The sequence below is a fragment of the Rhinolophus sinicus genome, chromosome 1, assembly GCF_057876585.1.
Source record: "Rhinolophus sinicus isolate RSI-liver-muscle chromosome 1, RSI-T2T, whole genome shotgun sequence".
Classification (NCBI taxonomy): domain Eukaryota; kingdom Metazoa; phylum Chordata; class Mammalia; order Chiroptera; family Rhinolophidae; genus Rhinolophus; species Rhinolophus sinicus.
The window spans coordinates 207381857-207406916 of NC_142501.1; the positions used below are offsets into that span (position 1 = coordinate 207381857).

The 25060-nt window shown below is 42.5% G+C and overlaps 1 long non-coding RNA gene across 1 annotated transcript in view; it reads right to left on the minus strand.

Annotated features, from left to right (window-relative positions):
* Positions 1-25060, minus strand: part of LOC109452126 (uncharacterized) — a 417227-nt gene that overhangs the window by 244396 nt on the left and 147771 nt on the right. The window contains exon 3 of the long non-coding RNA XR_016019177.1: positions 23283-23374. This is a non-coding gene — a long non-coding RNA (uncharacterized LOC109452126). The remainder of the gene's footprint in view (positions 1-23282; positions 23375-25060) is intronic.

A 25060-nucleotide genomic window follows, 5' to 3' on the forward strand; every position in this document is an offset into this window, starting at 1 on the left:
GAGAGAGAGAATAGCAATTTTTCAAAATGTTCCTTTAGCCATGTCATGCTAATGAGTCCAGAATATGAAGGTCAAGGCCAGCATACACCCTGTCACCTGTCCCAGTCATGGAGGTGAGCACTATGTTCCCCGGTGAGGAGGGCACCAGGGCAGCTTCACACACCCCTCTGTGGGCACCGAGCTGCCATCATCAGAAGGGTCAAACCCTCCCTCCACTAAGTTGTAGGGAGCAAATGGGACTGTTGTGGGATACCGCTAGGTCACCTGAAGGCTATGGCTGCCCCCAGCCTTCATGGGAAAGGGGAAGGTGGGGGGATACCCATCTCAGCATCTTTTCCTTGATTTCTGCCTTCAAAGTTCTCCCGGGTATTCCACCATCCCCTTGCCTGGAACAGCCTGGGCTCCTCAGATATGCAAGTGACTCATTTTCCATCCATCAGAGATGAGACTTAAATAAATAAAAAGATACTTCATGGGGCGGCTGGGCCTAATGATAAGCAATTATAGGAAGCCAAATGAAGGCAGTGCTTTGTGCGGGGCCTGTGAAATTGGTTAAGCAAAAAGAATAATGGCCCGTTTCGGTGATTCATCCCTTTGCTCATTTCAGAGGGAGCATTATCTCAGTTAAGTGATGCAATTAATATGAAAATGAGGGAATCATTGTTTAAGGAGATGAGAGGAAAGCGGGGAGGGGGCCTGGATGCCACAGTGGGGAAGAATAAGGGCCACAGAGATGGAAATTTGCATAGGTCAGTAGCAATGTGAGGCCTTTAGCACATAGTCAAAGCTTAGCTCACACTGTAATACGTTGCCATTAAATTCTCATTATGGTGACCTGTGTCCAACACAATTCAATTTTTCGGAATCTTAACGATAAGAAGTTAATTACGTTAAGGTGAAAACCTTTTGTACTGGGCCCTACAATAAAGCACAGACAGGCCACTGCAAGTACCTCAGGACACTGCAGGTGGGGGCGGGGCATTAAATTACTTTTTTATTAACCAAAACATGATTTGCAGGTTGATTTTTTTGTGAGCTTTGCAGATCTTTTGTAATGAAGTCAAGAGTGATAAATAAGGTGTTTGCATCATCTCTTCCTTGCTTCTCTGATGGTAGTTTTCCACTCAGTAGCTTGCAGACCATATTTCAAGAACTGGTCCACATTCTTGGCTGTAGAAAAGGAAGAGACCGAGGGTGGGGCATGGGGCAGAGAGCGCAGAGGATTTGGAGCCTGGGATCTAGTGCAGGGCTGTCGCTGGCTTCCTCTGTGCTTTGGGCACGGCATTCCACACCCAAAGGACTCCAAGTCAAGAGGGAGAAAGGAGCAGGCCCTGGTTTTTACAGCAAAGGATCACATCCAGCTTCTACCACTTATGGGCGCTGTGGCCCTGAGCCAGTTACCTAACCTCTCAGGGTTTCAGCCTCCTCTTGGGGAAGAAAAGGATAATGTTACCTTCCTTGCAGGAATTATGGGGACGATTTGGAATCAAGTGTATACCTACCGTGTTTCATGCCCGGTGGGAAGGGGGATGGGCGGGCATTGTTATCATCTTCATCATCCTCATGGTGTTGTTATGAAGGCAGAAAGAATAGGACCTCGGGGAGAGAGCGGGAGGAAGGGAAGGAGGAAGTGTGTGTGTGGGAGGGGGGTAACAAAGGAGGGAGGAGATGAGATCATCCTTAAGAAAAGGGGCAGCTACCAGACCGGCCAGAACTAGCTTCAGGACGCCATCTTGCCCCTCAAGGTGAACTTTAGCTAATTGTAATGGATTATAGTACTATTAGCATTGCAGGCAGGGAGAAATCTCCACCCCCTGGGTCGCCATGACAGTTCAGACAAGGATCAAATAAGGATAATGGAATCCCATCTCCCTACTGGAAGGAGTAGTCAGTGAGGACCCGCCTTGGGAATGCCTATAACACCGCCCCTAAATCTTGAATATTTTGTACCATCCTTCTAATAAAATCATAAGCCTCTTTGTTCTTCAGGGCAGTTACTCTTTTTCTGGGTCTGCCCAGTTTCACGCCATTTTGAGAGTGTACTATTTTTTCAATGAATCCACTGCTTGCTTGGCTTTGTTTGCCTGGCTTATTCAGTGCGTCCTTGAATTCTTTCCTATGATAACACCAACAGCCCGTTTTCAGCAACAGTGTTAGAACCTACACCTCCCATATAATAGCAATGCAACAAGCATCTGTTCCACTCCCATGCTGAGCCTGTATTTCTTCCGTTATAAAACCAGGGCATGGATCATGATTTTTAAATCCTGACAAGATAGAAAAGTAGCAAAGATTGTTGGTTCCCTACATATAGCCCAACACTGGAAATTTCCCAAATAGGGAAAGGGAGGTTGACAGCTCTTCCAAACTAGCATAAGAACTGTGAGTATCCAAGGAGCGAGAGAAAGTGATTGGGCCCCCTGGAGGTGGGGTTGAGAAGCTGGGAGAGACAAAAGCCCAGAGAAGATGTCCAGGGCAGACCATTGCATCAGAGTGGCACATTGGCCAGCTGAAGTGGGAGCATATGACAACATACGCAGGCTGACTAAAGGCCCCCTTCTCCCATACCTCCATACCCCAAAGCCAGGTATTTTCAAGTGAGGGAGAAGAAAATCTTAAAGAAATCAGCCAGAGGTAAGGGTTGTAACTGTAACTGTTCTGTCTTGACATGTCGTACACCGTCTCTTCCTCCCTAAATGCATCAAAAAGCTGTCGCTAAGACCTAGAATTTACTCTTTAGTGCTAACAGAACCAAGGAACTATCAGCTCAGAGGGGGACATGATACAATATCTGAGGCATAAAAGGACTCTAGTAACAAAGCAAAAAAATTAGCCAACACTAAGTAGAAGGCATGATTCTATATCCTACAAATATCAGTCTATTCAGTCAGCACTACTGCTCTGTTATTCTTGTTTGAAATATGAAAAAGAGAAAGCAGGGAGAGGCTAAATTGTTTGCCCAAGATCAGACAGCACGGCATTGGAAGAGCTGGCCTTTGAAATTAGGCAATCTGGCTCCAAAGCCTATGCTTTTTCCACTACACTTTACTGCCTATCTGACAGAAATACAACAAACGGAATTATCTGTTCCAGATGAAAAAAGTTAATAGACCAGATAAAACTTAAATTAAAGATCCATTTATTAAATATCCCCAAAGAGATGAGAATATCAGAAACGTAAGCCAGGACACTGTCATTAATAAATAAGTAAATAAACAAATAAACAAACTATAGATGAAAAAAATGATACTTGTAGTTGAAATAAAGAATTCAATAGATGGATTTGGTAACAGAATGAAAATAGCTACAAAACAAGTCAATGAATTAAAAGATTAGATCAGAGACGGCATCAGGAATGGATAAAAGATGAAAAGTATGAAAGAAGAAAACCATGAAGATAGAATTAGAAGCATAAACATATGCATAATAGGACTCCGAGGAAGACAGAAAACATATGAGGGAAAAAGAGTTGAAAATAAGTGACTAATAATATTCTCAAATTTGAAAAGCATATAAGAACTATGGATGAAACAGTTTACAGAATACAAACGTATGAGAAACTACCCATACGTTAACTCACTTTAAAGAAATGTATTAACGTTAAAAACAAAGCATCAATAAACAGTTTGAAAATTATTTAAAAGCTTACAAAGAAAAAAGTCACCTACAATGAAACAAGAATATGATTGGGATCAGGAAACTCAGCAGCAAGAAATCCACAAAAACTTTGAAGCTGAAATTTTACATCCGTGAAAACTATTATTTGAATGTAAAAGTACTTCCAGGTATGTAAGATTTCACTTGAGCTACGGTACTTACCACATAAAGACCCTCTTTGTAATACACTTGGAGAAGTAGTTCTATAAGAAAAGAAATAAGTCAAATAAAACTTTACAAAATATAAGAAGTATAGTAAAGTTAAAAACAAAACAGGAAATATGGCTGAAAGATGTTTGGATATGTATAATAACTACATTGCATATCAAGAGAGTAAACTCACTTCTCAAAAAACAGTGACTCGGGCCAGCCCGGTGGCTCAGGCAGTTAGAGCTCCATGCTCCTAACTCTGAAGGCTGCTGGTTCGACTCCCACATGGACCAGTGGGCTCTCAACCCCTAGGTTGCTGGTTCAACTCCTCGAGTCCCACAAGGAATGGTGGGCTCTGCCCCCTGCAACTAAGATTGAACACGGCACCTTGAGCTGAGCTGCCTCCCGGATAGCTCAGTTGGTTGGAGCGCGTCCCCTCAACCATAAGCTTGCCAGTTCGATTCCTCGAGTCCCACAAGGGATGGTGGGCAGCGCCCCCTGCAACTGAAAAATTGAACACGGCACCTTGAGCTGAGCTGCCGCTGAGCACCCAGATGGCTCAGTTGGTTGGAGCGCATCCTGTCAACCACAAGGTTCCCGGTTCGACTCCCGCAAGGGATGGTGGGCTGTGCCCCCTGCAACTAGCAACGGCAACTGGACCTGGAGCTGAGCTGCGCCCTCCACAACTAAGACTGAAAGGACAACAACTTGAAGCTGAAAGGCACCCTCCACACTAAGATTGAAAGGACAACAACTTGACTTGGAAAAAAGGCCTGGAAGTACACACTGTTCCCCAATAAAGTCCTGTTTCCCTTCTCCAATAAAATATCAACAACAACAACAACAAAAACAGAGACTCATAAACTGGATTAAAAACAAGATCCAGTGATTTGTTGTACACGACAGGTCCATTTAAAGGACAATTAAAAAGTTGGAAATAAATAAATAAATAAATAAATAAATAAATAAATAATATCAGGCAAATATGAACCAAGAGAAAGTTTAGAATAATAATTTTAATACCATACAAAATAGAGTAGAAGGGGGAAAACAGAAGAAACAGAGAGAAATGCTACTAAGAGAAACAATAAATCAAAAAGCTATAAAAGTCATGAATATATCTGCACCCAGGAACATAGCTTATTAAAAAAATCTGATGATTTGAATGCTGTGAGTTTAGGTTCCTGCAGCCTTGGAGATAATAATAAGGTCCGCAAGTGCCTCAGTAACCCACGTTGTTTTCTTAATCTTGCCCACAATTCTATAACTCATCCCTTTATTAAAGTTCTTCAAATAAGTCATCTGAGTTGATATTTTTTTTTTTACACAGACCTTGACCGTTATAACTTCATTATTCAAAACCTCTAGAAACAAAAGTCTGTGTTTCTGTCCAGAAAAGGCACAGAAAATGGGGTACTGTGTAGGTTCTGGAGTCAGACAGACCAGGTTTGAGTCTTAGCTCCCCTGCTTACTGTTTGTGTGACCCTGGGCAAGATGCTCAACTTCCCTGAGTTAATGTTTCCACAAATAGAAACATTACACAGTAATAGCTGCCTTAGAGTGTTTTGTGAATATTCCCAACATACTTATCACTCAATAAATTGTGAGGATGGTAGGAATGATAGGCGTGGTGGTACTGGTACTAACACTGATGCTAATAATAGACGTTGTGGGTTTTGATAATATTATTGAGCTTTTAATAGTGCAAGCTATCCTCCATGGTCAATTACACTAATCACATAAAAACAAGCGATATAGTCTTTCTTCAGTAGCAAGAAAACCTAGTTTATAAATCTGGTATCTTGATGAGTATTCAAAACACCTATAGATACCCACTCGGGTGTATTGTTTAATTTACAGTTGAGGTGAAATAGTTAATCTTATGAATCAACACTCCCAGCAAATCTCACTATAAATACATTCAGATAAGGTTTTATATAGCCAGCTACGTTATATTTGGATGTCAGGGAAAATGCCAGGACCTGAATAACAATGGATCAAAGAGAGAAGGGAAAAAGAAAAAAAAAAGATTCTTTGTACAGGAGGAAGAAGATGTGTTCATCAAACAAGCAGTTTGGTAGCATTTTCAGAACTAAAAAAGCACGTGCAAATATGAAAGGCAGTGAAAAATCAACAAGCACAGGAAATCAAAAGCATGAGGTGAATATCAGAAATTAGAAAAAGTCAAAAAAGCGAGAAGAATAAAATCAAAGCATCCTCCTACCCCCATTAGGAAGCCACATCCATTCTTCCTGCTGGGACAGAAAATACTCCGGAATCATTTTTAAGCCTCAGGGATTTGTGACTAAGGAAAGTATCCAAAAAATAGTAGACCCTGTCTCATGAATAAATTTAACCTATCTTCAGGCAACTTCACTCATTTTATGGATCAAAACATTCTTAAAGATTCACGATATTCCACACCAGTGGCTCCCAAGCATGGTTTCGCATACCATCACCTGGAGAACTTGTTAAAGCACAAAGTCCCAGATGAAAAGTTCTGAAATAAGAGCCCAGGAATCAGTATTCTCAATAAGCAGTGTAGATCATTTTTATGCAGCCAGATGGAAAGATAACCAGAGAGAACAGGCAATTTATGGAACCACTGTTCTACCAACACCCAAATGGTCCAACACTAAATATGTTTCCTTGCTTGTAGACTTTCTTGGAATATAGCCATGTCCTACTAGCAAGTTTATTCATTAAATAAATGTTTATTGAGTATCTACCATGGGCATGAATGAAGAATGAGGCAAGATTCCTGACCTTGCTAGGAGAATTCAAAGTGCAGAGAGGGTCAGGCCTGGGCACTATGAGCCATCATACAAAGTAGAGAAAAACAGGTGCTATAAGGAAGTAGAGCCATAGAGAAAAGAGGGGCTACTGGTTTTGATTGGGGTGATCAGACAAGACTTCATCAAAGAGGTGGCATTTGACCTGAATGATAAATGATGAGCAGGATTTAAACTATAAGAGAAAGAAGGAAAAGTGCTCCATGCTGAAGGACTAGCACAAGCAAATGCATGGAGAGGTGAGAAGGTAGAAGGTATATTTGGTTAACCAGTAGTCCAGTATTGCCAGAATACCTGGGGCACATATGGGACCAGATTATCAAAAGCCTTGAGCATCATGCAAAGATGTTGGACCTTGGTTGGTAGACTGTAAGGCATTAAAGACTTTTGAGGGTGAAAATAGACATGATTTAAGCCCTGTTATGGGAAGATGACTTTACAATAGTGTGAATTAAAAATTAAAGAGGCAAAATACTAGACATGGGGACATCATTTAGCTGACTATTATAATGGGCCAAATGAGAAAGAATGAGGCTCGAACTAGGAAACAGTGCTGGACATAAAGAGAAGGGGGTGTGACAACGCTAATCTGTTTTGCCCCTTACTCGGTGTGCTTGGGCAAAGCCCTTAATCTCGCTGTGAAAGGAGATTAATAATTACCCACTAAGTCTCCCTCCCAGGATTATTATGGAATGTGTAATCACAGAAATCACATAAAGTGTTTTACAAGTATAAAGAGTTATTAACAATAGAATGATGGTAAGTTTCTACCAATGGAAGGAAAGGCAGTCAGAGACAATTGTGAGACCAGCAGCGCTGGAGGAGGGCAGGCCGACCCTGCCTTTTTCTAAAGCACTTTCACCTTTAAGCCATCTAAAGCTTGCATTGAGTCCCCTAACACACAATTCAGATTATCCTAAATCAACTGTCCCAGCTTTGTCCTACTCATTTTGGACTTCACACTAGTCTTTATGACACCGGTGCATCTTAGCTCACATATTTTCCCAATAGGCACACATTCCAACAGCTGGGCATATTTAGAAAGTAACCGAAAAATCCACATCTCACTTGAAGTTTAATGTCTGTAGGCAAATAAGAGAATGGTACAGATTACCTTATTAAGCAAATGGGCCATCTTCCCTGACAAGAGAAAAAGAGATAACACAAAATATAGATCTTTGGGGACAAGACTCAGGCTATTATGTTGTATGTGTATTTTGTTCTTTTCTGACAGGCAAAGGTGGCTGCAGGAGGTAACACTATTCACTCTTGTAAATGATATATTTGACCACAGTGTGAGACCTTCAGGGGCCTTGGGTAATGCTTGCCATTGAGATTACCTTCCATTCATCTGTTTTCCCAATCTGTCCCCAAGACCCCTGCCAAACCTTTTTCCCAAGGTCCAATGCTGATGGATAAGGTCCAATACAAGGTCCAACACAAATGGATATTTGTACATAAAAAGTATGAAAAAAACCTCAGGTTCTGAATGTCTCTCTGAAAAGCCCATCAAAACCCACTCTGCTGGATCAGACTTCACTTCTACCCCTTTTCATTCTTAATCCCAAAGTCCACCTGGTCGTCAGGTCCTGTGAGTTCCTGACACTGACCCCCAAGCTGCATGGACATCTAGAGCAGGGACTCGGCCAGGATGGAAGGGCCTAACACCCCCATTGTTCTTGTTCCGCCACACCACAGAATCCGTTGACTGACCTCGGCGTGATCAGTGTGAAAAACCAAGGTCAGGCAGCAACAAAGTGGTTTCCAACTAGCCCTGAGTCAGACCTGATACTAAAACTGGGATTGCAAAGGAGCTCAGCAGTGACCTGCTGATTTATGGAGAGACCGGAAAACCAGGATATTAATTAGGATCATTATATTCCTTAATAATGAGATTCAATTGACTTATAGCCAGTTATAAGCTCACTGTCTTTCGCTCTGCATTGTTAATTGTACTTATTCATTTTTACAGTTGCTAAATTATAAGATACGCTATAGTTGGAAAGAGAAGGGAGGATTTATGCATATTTCATGCCAGTCTGTGCCATTGAAAGTGAAATTTAAAGTGTTGAAAGAGTTCATGAGAAAGCCAATGTTATTCTCCCCCTCTCACAGTCCCCAGTTCCCCAGATAAGAAATCCTTGACAAAGGAGAAAGCCAGAACAGCCATTTCATTCTGCAGCCACTGTGACTAGGCTGGAATTTGTGGATCAGATTTCCTAAAGCAGTTTATGATTCCAGGATTTGTTCAAAATTTGTTGCACAACCACCTGTCAGGAGTCCCAGGTCTTCTTAGCTACTCAAACTCTACTGAGAAAACTGTCTTCAAAGACCAAAAAAGTATCATCATCATCATCAACCTCATCATCATATTTTTCCAACAGGCTGTGTGACCTTGAGCAAGTTACTTATAACCTTGAACCTCCATTTTCAGGTACGTGACACGTGAGTTAGAATAGCTTCTACCTCCGTAAGACAGGGCTTCACAAACAGAAAGTGCTCAATTCATATTAACTGCTAGTGGTACTAACGATAGTAGTACGTCAAGGCAAAACTTACCCACATTCAAATCTTCAACCTGACCAAAGGAACTCCCACTACAGTGCAGGTTCTGTTTTCCAAGCAAGCCTCACCTATTTGGTTTAAGAGAGGAGACTGACACAAGCAACCCTTTCACTCCTGTTAGAATCCCCCCTACCCCCCACTACACAGAAACATGGTCTTTCCTCACTAGCCCTGAGTAGACCATAGACTGCCTCTGGTTAATCATATGCATGTAGCATTATACGCATAGTCAATAACACTGTAGAAGGGTTATCTTAGCAGCTATTATAAGAGTCTCCCTCGTGAAAGACCCTGCACTTTTGTTTTGGAATAAATAGTAGACAAGGTATTTCAGCTGAAGGGTGAGGCCCCAAGGGGTATGCACAACTAAAAAGAGATGTTTGTTCTGCTGCCTGGTAAAGAAGATAGATGTTTCTAGCTGAGGGAACTCTGTTTTGTCGAACTCCTAGTTGTCTTGGCTCTATAAATCGAGGGACATGACCTGGGAAGGAAGAACTTGTTCTGCTTAATAAAGAGACGAAGAGGTTGCAATTCCCCAAAGAAAACCTAGAAGGGAAGTCCCTCGGAGGGATCAAGGCTTGACCTTGGATAGAGAAGAGGAAGGAGAGAATCCCAGTGGTGATAGGAATTCAGCGAATGAGACTTTCTCTAGTGTTTAGGTATAAAGTGGAAAAGTCACTGCTCCTATCTGCCTGCAGCTTGAAGCAGAATGGAAACAGCAGACCTAAGCACCAAAGATGAAATCTACAAAATATAGAGTTGGGCCAAGTTGAAATAAGTTTAGTGAGGTCTTTTCACAGCTTAAGTAATCAACATCAGTTTATAGTTGTCGATCCAAGAACTGTGGTAGTTTATCCATTCTAAGACATGCATTCCTTTCACACTTTAGTCTCCGCAGTCAGGACTCATCTTACAACTGATAACTGCTAATGTTAATTGGCAAAGTTTTGTTTTTTTCTTTCTTGGAGGTAAAGAGGAGAATGGTGCCTTATAATCAGTGGCATCTCAGATTTATGGAAATATAGAGATCGCTTCAACAGATGTACCATAGATTTCAACTCTCCAAATCATGTTTCACAAATACTGGAGTGATCACAGCCGTTAGGGTTATAATGTTAGATTCCGGGCCAGTGAAGACAAGCTCTGTTAATTTTTTTTTGTTTAAATTGACACCTCTCAGAGTTCTTATCTGATTTCTAACATGCGATAGAGCACAGAGCTGAGGCAAATTTAATTTTCCCTGAAACCTGTGCCATGAGGTGATTAGCCAGCTAACAATGTGCATTGATTAACTCACTGGGTCAGAAATATGTTGAATCTTTTTACTTCTTTATCACCACAAAGAACGGCAATTCAGAGCACCCCACTTCCATGAACATATTTAAGTCCAATTAGATGATTTTCTCACTCTGCAAGAGTCACCCACTCTTCCCAATCAGTTAAGGAAACTTACATGATTTTTATTCCACACTTTTCTTCTCAAAGGAGAGACTTGAGCTTTCTAATCCCATTTTAGCCTGACTGAGATGCTGGAGCCAAATCGCACAATACAAGGTTCTTAGTAGAATGATCCTGGTACAATGAGACCCTTCCTCAATGATGCTGCAGATCTTAGTAAAATCTCCCAAACACCACACACACACACCACACACACACACACACCCCAAAGTGCTTGGCATATTTGAATTTCTTGTGAAGAATCCTAATTTTTATATCTACATAGACATAGAGACAAAACAGTCAGGGTGTGTTTAAAGTAATAACTGGCATCTATAATGCACAGCATTAACTGGAATCATTCATGTACAAAGGTTTAAAAAGATGTGACAAACAGAAAAAGGAGGTGACAGACTTTACTCCAGACCTTGTCGTTTGGATGACTGAGACAAGATCAGCAATAGTTAGACTCCAGAGGTCACTCACCAGACACCTGGCACTACACCCAATATCACTAACACCCAATGATGAACCTATAAGGGAAGTACCATGGTCTAAGTCATAGATCAGCCATCACTGGGGCTGAGATTCCCAGGACCATCCACTGCCAAAGCGGCTCCTCTTCCTTTTCTGCCAAGTTGCCTCTCATTTTCAGGCTCTGTCTCCATTTTCCCACCCTGGAAAGAGTTCTCCAGCTCTCTCACATAGCGCTGCTTCTCTGAATGACATTACCGCTGCATCGCCAATCTCCAGGTGGTGAGTAGCCGTCTCGCTTTGCATCTACCCTTGTGTTCTGCATTCCGTGCTGACAGGTAGCAGCAGTCCCTCCTTTCTGAAAATGTCACTGAGCCATCTTCAAGGAAAAAAGGAGATGCTGACATTCTGCTTTTTCTGTGACTCCCTAGAGAATGTTTAATCCCCATGACCTTGTGGCTATTTAAAAAGAGCCAATCCCCAGGCTTTGTCAGTTGGTGACAGCCAGCATTTTGTATAATGGGCCCAAGGGTGGGCACAGTTCGCAGTGGGGAAGGGGAACATCTGGCTAGGGTTTAAAAAGTAAACGGGGTTTCTCAATGATTATTATTCATCAACAGCATTCAAAGGCATGTTTTCTCTGCATTGTTGTTTATAGGCAAAAACAAATCCCAAGCACAGATACTCAAACTCTACATTATTTTTATGATGAGCTAGCAAGATGCCACTTTCTGCTGAAAAATTGGAGGACTTCCAATTTGATTTTTGTAACACAACCAAAAATTGATATTACACTATTATTAAGAAATACCAAAGCACAATAGCTATGGACATTAATAACTAGCACTTATTAAGCCAGACAATGACCTTGGTGATTTATGTTATCCAATCGTATCCTCATAAGTCTCCATATGTAAAATGATTCCCCATTTTACAGGTGAGAAAACTGAGACTAAGTCAGAGAGAGAGACCGAGGACTGGATCTTTTCTGAGAAATGTTTGTCATCCACCTATGATGTGATTAGTATAGAAATTGAGACTGTTTAGAAACTTCTACAGGCATTTGACACTGTCATGACACACACGCAACATTTCATTTTCCTAGTTATTTATCTTTTACTTTTTATATTTTACAAAAATATCAGTCCACAATTGATTAGAAATTAGAAAACAATTTGTCCTTCACCGCAATTGGTTTTAGAAACAAACAAACAAAACAAAAAAAGAAAACCTTTCTAGAACAATGGTTGAATTGGTAGAAAAATAAATAAATACAAATTATTCTTACTTGTCATTTAACGATCAGTCACTTTTCATCAAAGTGGGTAGGCTTCTGGTGTGTCTGATGGGATCCAGGCATCTATATTATTTAATCTCTACAAAAGATGTAAAGTCTGGGAGGGTAGCACCTTTAGTCTGTCTTGTTCACTGATATATTGCAAAGGAACAGTATCTGGTACTAAGCAGGAGCTTAATAAACATTGTTGAATATGAACAAATGAACAGCTTCAGATGGACAGACATGCTTGAGAACCACTGTTTTCTACATTCCCATCTACCCTCAAGATTTTACCTCTCTCAACAGTCTGAAGATTCCCGTAAGCTTACATCCTAGTAGGTAAGAAAAACAGATAAATGAAGAGGATGGTTAAGATTGTGAAAGCACTAAATATACACATTCTGTTAATCCATTCATCAGCTGATATCATTTGAGTTGTTTCTACCTTTTGGCTGGTATAAATAATACTGCTATCAATATCCACGCACAAGTTTTGTGTGGACATGTTTTCATTTCTCTTGGGAACATACCTAGGAGTGAAATTGCTAGGTCATATGACATCTTTATGTTTGAATTTTTGAAGAAATTCTAAACTATTTTCCAAAGAGGCTGCACCATTTTACATTGCCATCAGCAATGTAGGAGGGCCCCTAATTTTCCATGTCATCATCCGTACTTAACATGTTCTGTCTTTTTTATTAGTCATTCTAGTGAGTGGAAAGTACTGTCTCATTGTATCTTTGGTTTCCATTTCCCTAAGGACTAAGGATGTTAAGCATTTTTTCATAAGCTCACTAGCTATTCATATATCTTCTTTGGAGAAATATCTACTCAAATCCTTTACCCAGTTGTGAATTGGATCATGCACCCTTTTATGACTCAATTGTAAGTGTTCTTTACATAGTCTAGATACAAGTCCTTTATTAAATATTAGGCTGGTGCAAAAGTAATTGCGATTTTTGCAATTATTTTTAACCCTTTAAACCACAGTTACTTTTGCACCAACCTAATACATGATTTGCACATATCTTCTCCCTGTCTTTGAGTTATCTCTTCATTGTCTTGATGATACCTTAGAAGCACAAAAGTTTTTAATTTTGATCAAGTCCAACTTACCTACCTTCTCGTTCATCATTTGTGGTTTTGGTGTCATATCTAAGAAATCATTGTCTAACCCAAGATCATGTAGATTTATTCTGGTGTTTCCTTGTAGGAGTTTTATACTTTTAGCTCTTATATTTATGACTATGATGTACCTTGAGCTAATTTTTGTGTGTGGTGTGAGACAGGGGTCCAACTGCATTCTTTTGCTTGTGGACATACAGTTGACCCAGCAACATTTGTTGAAAAGATAAATAATATTTTAATGCAGTAAACAGAGGATCAGTAACAGTGTTACACTGAATCATACTGGAGCCTGAGGTAAATGAATAAAATCAAACTATTAATTCATTTTTATTTAAAATTTTAATACTTTTTCACCATGAATTGTTGGAGTCTCTTTAAATTTGGTACCTGAAGCAAATGCCTCACTCGCCTCAACCTAGATGCAGTCCTGATAACTCCTAAGCTTAGCATACAAAGCCTTCCCTATCTTCACTCCAACCTGCCCTTCCAACCACCTGCATCTCGCCCACCATGCCTCAGCTTTTATCACTAATAATACAGACTTTTTTCGTGTTTCCTGCACACACCATGCTGTTCAAGCATCTGTCATCTTCATAATACTCTTCACTTGCTTTGGAACATATTTCCAAAGCAATTGGAACATATACCATTGCCTATCTCTTTCCCATCCTACAAGATCAGGTGCCAACTTCTCCAGAAACACTTCCTTGAAGTTCCAAGTTGGGTTAGATGCTCCTTGTCTATGTTCCTACATGGCCCTATTTTCCTGCAACATAGCACTTCTCACACTGTAATAATTAGACGTTACTTGTCTGCTCTCTTTCCGGACTGAAGCTCTTTGTCTCTTATGCCCAACTGTTTCTTATCCACCTGAACATTCCCAGGTCCTACAGCAGTACCTAGAACATGACAGATGAGGAAATAAAGGTTTATTTCACAGTTCACCCGAATGCGAGTACAGCAGGGACAAAGCAATCCCATCTGCCTACAGTGAGCAGTGACGGTTTCCTCAAAGAACCTTCCTAGGGGATGTGAACTAAGTGTCTGGCACAGAAGTCCTGCCAGCTGAAAAGTGAGACATCTCAGAGTGGAAGCTGTGCCCAAGGCAAGTGCTCCTTCTTGGTGTTCCTCTGATAGAAGCGGAGGATCCCAAGACCTTGTTAGAGGGTCAGTCCAGGTACAGGAGGGTGATACAGAACTTCAATGCCAGGAACTGGTCCTAGGGATCTATAGGTGCGGTAGGGAAGTGGTTGCCTCCAAGGAGTGCAGCAGTGAGCAAAAATAAGGGCAAATCTCCACTGAACTCACTTCATTTATTTATTCATCCATTCACTTGCCAGTGATGCCAAAAACATTTACAGAGCACGTTTGGGGCACTTGGTTGGGTCCTGGAATATAGGAGTCAAAGATCAGGCTCTCAGCCTAGAGAAACTCACAGTCAAGTAGACTGCAGCAAACCTACTATGTTTTTGCTGGATTCTTCCATTTGTCCCTTCAAATCCATTCTCCACCTTTATCCATCCTTCTGTACCCTGGGAGACTGAACCCCTCCAACCACACCATTGGGCTCCTTTGCTCATTGACTTCCAACTGGATTTGGCCAAAGCTGTGCAGCAGCAGGAGGTTTAAAGGAGGGAAATGGGCAATGGTATTGGTTACGATTGCTATGGGGTTTTGTCCAAGGTCAGGAGTCTGGTTAAGAGGTCCATTCTACACAGCTCTCTCTGTCTTCTGTTTCTCTGTCCTCTCTCTCTACTCCTTCAGACCTATGATGGAAACTAGATTTCATTGCCTTGTAGTACTGGATTGTCCTTTCTGATTTCTCTAAACCTTGCTTCCTGCTTTATAAATAGTCCTTTATTAAATTCGTATCAAATCACCCTAATGTGAGTGTGCCATCTGTTTCTCACTGGGATCTCGACTGACACAATGATTTCCTAGGAGAGATATGACAAGAACATGATAAACAGAGGATGGAAGGAGGAATCCCTTTGGATGTGTGAATGAGTCCATATGGACACCCACTCGGAAAGGAGAGCGTGGGGAAGAGTCAAAGTCAATGCCTTGAGAGTGTTTGCATTCCAGGAGGCTGGGAAGATGCAGGGTGATGACTGAGGGGATCTGGGAGTCTCCCCCTAAAGGATAACAGATTTAGAGTGCAGAGAAATGTTCCTTTCTACCAGAGAAATGCCTAAGGGACAATGATTTTGAGTTTTCTGGGGTGTAGATAACAATGAAGACTTAATGAACTTAAACCTTCAAGGTCAGTCTCCCCTTCCCATGCCACCCTGGGACCTCAAAGCAAAGGAATGGGCAAGTCGCTGCACCTCAAGTTCTGGACACACACACAGACGCAATGGTACTTCGGTGGATCTTGTCTCCCTCCTCCCATTCTTGCCCAAATTCAGGACTTTACCTTAATCCACTTTCAATTTCATAGGCTGACTTGGGCCCATTGTTCTTCTTGATTGATTCTGTCAGTCACTGTGTCTGCTGCCTCTGTCAGACTAGAGTAATCCACAGATTTGATAAGCAGGTATGACCCAAGTGATGGATAAAAGTGTTCAATAGACAGGTGGAGGAGTGCTTCAGTCCCATCCGGGTCACTCTCCTTTTAAAGCTCTGGTTTGTCTTTTCCCTTTAAAGTCTAGAGCCCAGAACTGGAGCATCATTACAGGTGTGGTGTAATCTGTGCATAACAGAGCGGGGCTCTCACTCCCTCATTTCAGTTCTCTGCTCCTATCAACATGGCTGAAAACAAATTATCTCCCTACCTTATTATGGCTCATATCACTGCCAATGAAAGCACGTCAATCACTTTTTCTTCTGCTGATATTAAGTCATGTCAGTCTATCTTGTTGGTTTTCTTTTGGACTCAAGCATAGGCTATTTACCCCTGTTCCCTTCTGCCTTGTTATGCTCAGACTGTGACTTCAGCCAGTTGAGATCTATTAAGATCCTGGAACAATGGCTCAGACACATGGAACCTCTCATTCCTCAGGTTTTGTCTGACTCCTTAGCACCATCCTGTCCCCACTCCTCTCCTTGCATTCTAGTTCCAATAGTATGAACTGCTTCTGGGTCAGTCCGATGTTCTCTAAGTCAAGAGAACTCATATGGTGCAGCCTCTTTAACACAGAAAAAGTCTCAGATTAACACTAAGATCCACACCTGGGCTCTGACCTGCTCCACTCAAGCATCGACTGGTCCATGCAACAGAAGACCCAGCAGCCAAAGGACAAGGAAGTATCTGAGTCATGTGGCCAAGGTGGGCTCCAGCCCCGTCTACACACTTAGGAGGCTATCACAGGGCCGTGTGAGCAGCATAAGGTACATGAGCCTGAGGATACAGCAGAAATCGTTTTGCCTCTCTAGCTATGACAGAGGTTGGACTCTGCTCCCCAACATCCACTCCCCTCTTAAGAACAGACCCCCATTTTTAGCAGGCACATATCACCACCCAGAATTCAGACATTCCCAGCTCCCTTATAGCTAACAGCGGTCATGAGACAAAGTTTTGACCAAAGAGATGCAAGAGATTGGGGTACAAGGGACTTTCAAGAAGGTTTTTTTTCAAGGGATGGAGATAAGTGATTTTTTTTTTTTTTTTTTTTTTTTTTTTGTCCTCAACTACTTATGGCTGATGCCTGCACAAATCACAAACGTGAATTTGATGACTGGCTTTCCAGCAGCCATCTTAGGACCATGCAATAAGCTTGAGCTTAGAAGCCAGTTATAAGGATTGTGGGAAAGAAAAATTGAAGCCTAGTCTCCAGATCTCTATACCAGCTTCTTTTATGGGAGAAGCAAATAAATAACCAGGCACCAAATAAAATCATAAAATATAAACTATAGTGATTAGAAACATGTGACAGTGTCTGAAGATGGGCCAAGGTGTGGGCCACAGGATCCAGGGAAGAGAGCAAATGTGTCCAACTCTGCCTGGTGCTGGGTCCACTGCATGCCAAGGTCAATGACATTTCCAAGACGGGCTGTTCCAGAGCCAGGTTACACACCATCACCTCTGAATCCCTTACACTGCCTTTGCTAAATAATGCACCTGTATATAGACAAAATGGGCCCTTAGGCTCCCCAAACATCATAGGGATGCTCAGCCTCCCCACAGGAGGGGAACAGTGAGACTTGGATACCTGCCAAAGTCGAGAAGCGCATCAGCTGGAATGGAGACAAAAAGCAGCTCCATAAAAGAGTGTGTCTGAGAAGCAGAGGCACCTGCTGAATCCCGGATTCCCGAGGCAGGGAAGCATGAGAGTCAGACTGCCTCCATGCAGAGATAAAGCCAAGGAGTGGAAGCACATGGAAGTCTGAGGAAAATATTATCAATGCCATAATCTTCCTCAATAACAGAATTTAAATAGCATTTACTATATGCTGGGCGCTTTGCTAACTATTTTCCCTGTAGTCCTCAAAGCAATCTAGGGGGTACTGGTATATATCTGTTTTTCATATGGGAAATTGAGGCACAGAAAGGTGTCCTTTCTGTGAAGTTTGAGGTTGTCCTACCATGTTCAGGAGGGCTTGCTCGTTGGGGCTAGATACTAAGTTCACATCCCTGGGAAAAGAAAAACATCATCACCCCAAAGAGATCCAGTCTTCCCCAGTTTTAGATATGGAAGAGGAGACAGGTTCTTGTACAGAAAACGAAGCCTTGTTCTTGTAAGGCAAGGTGGAGATGGGCAGGAAATAGGATGCTGAACTTGTTCTGAGCTCACCGTCTTTAGCTAAGATGTTGATGCATCCAAATAGACTTGAAAGAAGGTGGGAGAACATTTGCCCTTGTCTCAGGAAAGTGCGGGGGAGTGGGGGCAAAGCAGGGAAACAGCCCACGGGGAGCCCAAGGCTGCTGGTAGGTAGCAGGTATCTTATAACCCAAAATGTCAAGTGGTTCAATGCTGCCTGGAGCTCATTCTCTTCTGTGACCTGGGAGCCTGCTGACCATTCCTGCCTGCCTCCGTCGTACCATGGGGAATGAAGGAGTGAATTTAGGTCTGCCTTGGACACGTTTGAAAGTAAGATCTGCAGCCTCTGAAGACAGCCTTGTTGGCAGCAGCAGTGAAGAGAAGCCAAAGGGATGGGTGTGTCTCAGGGAGGGGAAAGGACCCTCACCATCCCTTGCTACCCAAGGAGGACGAGGACTTAATTGCATTAATGGTTCTAGTGCATTTCTTTACCTGCCCAAAGGTGAGTGAGGCACATAGGAGAACGAAAATGGATGCCCCTTTCAGCCAAAGCTGGAGGCCGCTCTAGGTTAGGCAGCTGGGGTCCCAAGGGAAGAAAGAAAAATAAATTAAACTCCTTCATCTGGAAAATAAATACTGAGTGGCAAGCGATGCTGAGCACTGCATGGGTGAGTAGGGAGGTTTAGTTCTCTAATTATTGTCTCTACTCTCCCCGTAGAGATAAATAGCAAGTTGGTAGAGAGAGATCATCAGGGAGGGTAAAAATGCAGTGTCTCCTTGGCTCCTCTTACTTAATGAAGTAATAAAAATGTGTCCCCTTAAGTAATCAGTTCTGGTGGGGAAAAAAAAGGAAGGAAGGAAGGAAGGAAGGAAGGAAGGAAGGAAGGAAGGAAGGAAGGAAGGAAGGAAGGAAGAAATATTTGAGATAATATTTTTATCTTGCACTTGATTCAGAGCAAATCCATAGAGATTTATTGAGCAGCTACTATGAGACTGTTCAATACGAAGGCTTCAGAGGTCAATATGATGAGCTCAGCTCAGAAAGCACTAATTCCAACCTCCCCTGGACACTCAGCACAACACACATTCACCATCAAGATTTCACTAACATTCACCTGTGTACTATTTGAAAGATTGCATCTATTAAGCATACTATATTTATTAAATTATAATGTTTCCTCATTTTGTGTTTAAAATTCCCAATAAGAGTTTCTTTCAAAAGATACACTATGTGCTCATATTGAGTTGACAGAATCCTGGGCAGGATGTATGTATCCGTTGAACGGTCATGTATAGAGTAATGTGCCAGACATTATTTGTAGTATTTGGAATAAGACAGTGAAAAAATGTTTAAAAAAAAAAATTTCCAGGTCCTCAAATAGCATAAATTCTAATGGGAAAGAAAAGCCAAGACAAATTTACCAGAAAATAATAAATAGGTGAATTACTCTATACATTATAAGGTAATAAATGCTACTGGAAAAAGGAAAGCAAGGTAAGAAAGATACCCATGGAGTTACATGGGGGGTGGGGGGAGTGTGGGGAGGGTGGGCTGTAATTTACAACAACGTGGTCAGCATAGGATTAATGGAGAAAGTATCCGTTAACAGAGGTAAGAGTGAGCCCTATGGATATCAGTGTGAGGGGGGTGAGGACTCTAAGCAAAGGGTGGAACCAAAGCGTGCCGGGGGATCAAGGGAACAGTCACACCAGGTACAGCTGAACAGAATACAAGGAGAGAGTTGTAGATGATCCAGAGGGATGGCTGAAGGAGACATGGCACAGCTGTGTTGGACATTGGAAAGACACGGCCTTGACTCCAGGGGAAATGGAGAGCCTTGAAATTTTTAAACCAAAGAATAGGCATGATAAAAAAAGTATCATTTCCCTAAGCTGTGTATACTTTTATTTACTCTACTTATAAGCTATACAGCAGGCCATATATATATATATATATATATATATATATATATATATATATATATATATATACATACAGCAGGCTTTCTGGAATATTGAAAATACCTGAAGCAGTGCAGATTGGTGCAGCCGCTATGAAAGACAGTATGGAGGGTCCTCAAAAAATTACGAATAGAATTACCATATGACCCAACAATCCCTCTCCTGGGTATCTACCCAAAACCTCTGAAAACATTTATCCGTAAAGATATATGTGCTCCGATGCTCATTGCAGCTTTATTTACAGTGGCCAAGACATGGAAACAACCATAGCGTCCTTCGATACATGATTAGATAAAGAAGTTGTGGGATATCTACACAGTGGAACGCTATTCTGCCATAAGAAAAGATTAAATAGTGCCATTTGTGACATCATGGATGGATCTTGAGATTATTATGCTAAGTGAAACATGTCAGCCAGAAAAAGCAGAGAACCATATGATTTCACTGATATGTGGTATATAAACCAAAAACAACAAAAGAACAAGACAAACAAATGATGAATCAAAAACTCATAGACACAGACAACAGTTTAGTGTTTACCAGAGGGTAAGGGGGGTGGGGGGTGGTAGATGAGGGTAAAGGGGGATCAAATATATGGTGATGGAAGGAGAACTGACTCTGGGTGGTGAACACACAATGGGATTTATAAATGATGTAATGCAGAATTGTACACCTAAAATCTATGTAACTTTACTAAAAATTGTCACCCCAATAAACTTTAATTTTTAAAAAAAGAAAAGAAAATATCTGAAGCAACTTCCAGGGTCACTTCTGGGCTATAGAAATGGTTGAAAACCCAGGTTTGGTGCCCACAATTGTTTTACAAAGAAGCAAGTGGAAACCCAGAATGGGTAACGGGCTAGCCCATGGCCAGTTCCTATGGAGCAGGCCTGGGCTGGACAGTAAAAAACCAGAATACTGCTCTTCCCTCCACTCCATGCTAATGACCAAAGTGAGTAAGCAACAAGAAACCAGTCTTGGTGCATTAATTTTATTTTTCCTGCTCACCTTTGCTAGTCATGCACCATTTTAAGCGCTTTACAAGCATTATCTCTCTTAAGACCCACAGACTCCATAACATAGTTGTCCTTCCCAATTCATAGATAAGGACTGGGACCCAGAAGGTTTATTCAAGGCACACAGCTAATACACAATGGAACCAGGGGTAAAACCAACGCTGCCCACCTGACTTCAGAGCCTGTATTCATTTGTCACTGTAGAGGAGGGTTTGTAAAAGGACTGAACCCAATTTCATATTTATTTGCATTTTTGTACCAAGTTACTCAGCTTATCTTCTCTTTTTATGACTCTCACCGAGACTTTCAATATATCGACTTAAACTCACAACTTTTGGCATAAATTCTAGTGAGGAAGTAAAGTGATTACATAAGACATAGACAGGATTCAATCACATACCGTGTAACAGCTGGGAAAGAGAGTTTCCCAATAATAGGAACTTGTCTTTCAATGCCCAGGTCAAAGTCACCCTTTCTTCGCCCTCCCTCAAATTAGGAAGAAAGACTGCTCCCAGTTTCAGACCATCATAGTTTTTGATACACAGCTCTCCCATGTGGAGCCCTTACTGTGGGCCAGGCATTTAACTTCCATTACCTCTAACCTCTCAGCAACCCCTGAAGCATCTATGATCATTACCTCTAGTTTACAAAATTATACATGGAGCCTCAAAGAAGTTCAGGAATTTGCCCAGCATGTCACAGCTAGGGAGCAGCAAAACTCCACTCCACATAGCCTTGCAAACCCATCCTGTTGTACTAACAGAAGGAGGCTTGGAGTCAAGTCCATTTTCAGTTGTGAATAAGTAAATGCCAGGAAAACAAGGAGCTCATCTCTTTTGGTCACATTGGATCCCTAGCACCCAGACAAGTACTGGGCCCAGAGGGATGCTTGGTGGATATTTGCTGAATCAATAAATGAATGAGTGGCCCTCTCTGAGGCTCAAATTCCTAATGCATAAAACTCTGATTCTTTGTAAAGGCTGAACTAAATAATGAGAAAGTGCTTTATGAGCCAGAAAGGCAAAAATAATGGTCACTCCAAACTTGAGATGCTATGATTTGACCTTTTGTTGCTGTTCTATCTGTGCCTTTCCTCTCCTAATAGCCTATAAGTAAGCCATGGTATCTGATGGAACATGGTGCCACCGTGTAGTTTGACTATTCAATAGTCAGAAAGAGGATTTAATTGGGGGATGACACAAAGGGAATAGAATAATTAAATCAGAATACCTATGCATCCCTCAAAAAGCGACTGTATACTGTATCCTACAGGACCTGGCTCGTTAAACAACAACAACAAAAGTCATCACTTTCAGGAGTCTGAACTCCTCTCTCAAGTTCAGAACTTCAGACTTGCAGGGCATTCTCCTTCAGAACCCATATTGATTGGCAAAAACAACTACAAAAATCAATGGATGCTACATGCTGGATGGGGAGAGACTGCAAAACGGAGGATTATCTTCCCTCAGAAGAGATAAAGGGGAATTGATGGAGGGTGTCAGGCCAGTCCTTTCATCACAGTTTGGGAGTTCTCGGAGCCCTCGGCAGCACAGGGTCCCCTGGAAATGCTTTTTCTTTCAACAGATAAGGCTGCCATTGCTGCACAATAGGCCCAAACTGGCTTCCTGTTATTCTCCAGGGACTTGGCCCATTTTCCTCTTTAAAATCGTACTGTCAGCCTCCACATTCTTTCTGAGTTATCTCTGGGAAACCCTTCTTGTGGAGAGAGATCTGGCTCCTCAGCTCTAACAACAGTTGGGTATCTCTTGTTGTTGCCACAAACAATATGCACAAGGGCCCTTTGTGCCTCCCGGGAAGAAACAGGGGAGCCGACAGCAGTCATGGCTCTGCACAGGGGAGGCCTCTGCTTCCTCAGCCCAGGTTCTGTCTGTGGAGCTCCCTGGTTATCTTCTCTCATCCCTGCCATGTCCTCTGGGCCCTGACCCCTGATCATCTCAGCAGCCTCCTCTCTCACTGTGCCCCCCCTTTCTCCTTAGGCCCCATCCTTTCTGAATTCCAAGCCATTCCCCAGACCCCTCGTTTTTAATGGGTACCAAGATTTGTTTTAATCAGATATGGTAAGACATAGAAATGACTGTCTTAAAGGAGGAAGTTTACTCACAATTCTCACACCATGCCATCATCATTCAGGAGGCAGAGGGGAGAAGGGGGCTGTGAGCAAATGCCTTTGTTATTGTTTCCATAGGAAGGAACCTGTGAGGCAGAGTGAAAGGTTGAAGATTAGCTAGTTTGAATAATTTCAGTGGGTTCTGGGGTTTAGGACTGTCCCTAGTGGTCTGGTACTTGACCTGGGGTGATTAGGGCAGGGGAATAAAGGCCGGGAGGGTGAGAGCCTGAGAGGCAGTTGGCGGTGAGGGCTGTGGGTTGGCTGGTTTGCATGGGAAAGACACAGGCCAGCTGTCTCTAGGAAACAGCAGCCCTGGGCAGTGCCTCTGGAGTCAGCAAGGCCCTAAACTGTCAAAGCATCAAAAATATGGAATAAATAGATACATTTGTGAATTATTCCTCATTATTCCTCATACCCCCACCCCCCAGACTCTGAGGGATCCTAAAAGGGCTGGTCTCAGACCTAGGGCACCGTGAAGGAGGCTAACAATAGCATCCCTACATACTGTGGAACCCTTCACTCTCAATTCCCAGCTCACCTCAGTCAGCTATCAACGGAAAATAAAGTATCAGTGAAGTGTGAGTTTTAAGAAAGCATCTGTCTTAGTCTTTTGGAGCTGCTCTTACAAAATATCAGACATTGGTGGCTTATCAACAATACCGATTTCCTACAGTTCTGGGGTATGGTGTCCTGACATGGTAGAAAGCACTAGGAAGCCCTTTGGGGTGTCTTTTAAAAGAGCATGAACCCCATTCACGAGGGCTTTATCTTCACATCCCAAGCACCTTTCAAAGGCCCCCCTTCTAATACTACCACATTAGGCATTAGGATTTCAACATATAAATGGGGACGTTCAGACCAGAGCAGCATCCTAAATGACCACTATCTAGGGAACAAAAGTCCATTTGCAAAGCAACAAGGAATGTCCACTGTTACACCAAGCTGTAGTGACCACAGCAGAAAATGCTGCGTGTCTGCCGTGTCCGTTTCCTTCACCACCTGCACACAAAGGCATAGTGTGGGGACAGTCTCAGAGAGCAGTTTCCAGGCTCTCGGCCTCACGTGGAAAGGTGCTGGCTTGGGTAATAGATGGCCATCAGCTGTGACTGGTTGGCTGTCAGCTGTAACCAGTGAGCCAATGGCCACTGATATACCTGCCGTGGCTGCGTTGGTTGGTTGGTTGGTTGGTTGGTTGGTTGGTTGGTTGGCAGGCAGGCAGAAAAGCAGATGGAGGATTGTGCATTGTGTGGCTACTACTTCCTGTGTGTGTCTTGCCCGGCCGCCAGCGAGACTGGGGTGCAGGAAGACCCCTTGTTGGGGTACTGGCGGATGTTTGTTCCCTGTGTCTCCAACCCAGCCGCCAGTGAGAATATAGTGGTACGACTCCCCTATCTATGGCTCCATGGATGTTCCTTTCTGGCCTCACCATATCCTGCGTTCTTGTGTGGGGAGCGGGAGCTGAGACCCCGCCTGACACCATGCGTGACAGCACACTACATTTCCCAGCCTCTATCACAACTGGGTGGGCCTATGGCACTGAATCTAGACAAAAAAGCATGGGGGGACGTGTTGTATGCCTCCTTCAAGCCCAGTCTCTAAACAATCTCTCATGTTCTTCCACCTCTGATCTCGCAGAAAATCCACTGGAGGACCCAAAGCCGTGGGAGAGGGTGGATCCATTCTAAGGAAGAAGCTGGGCCCTCACTAACTTCTAGGGCCTTGGAACCCCACATTCATAGACAGAGACCTCCATTGGGTTGTGACTAGTGAGA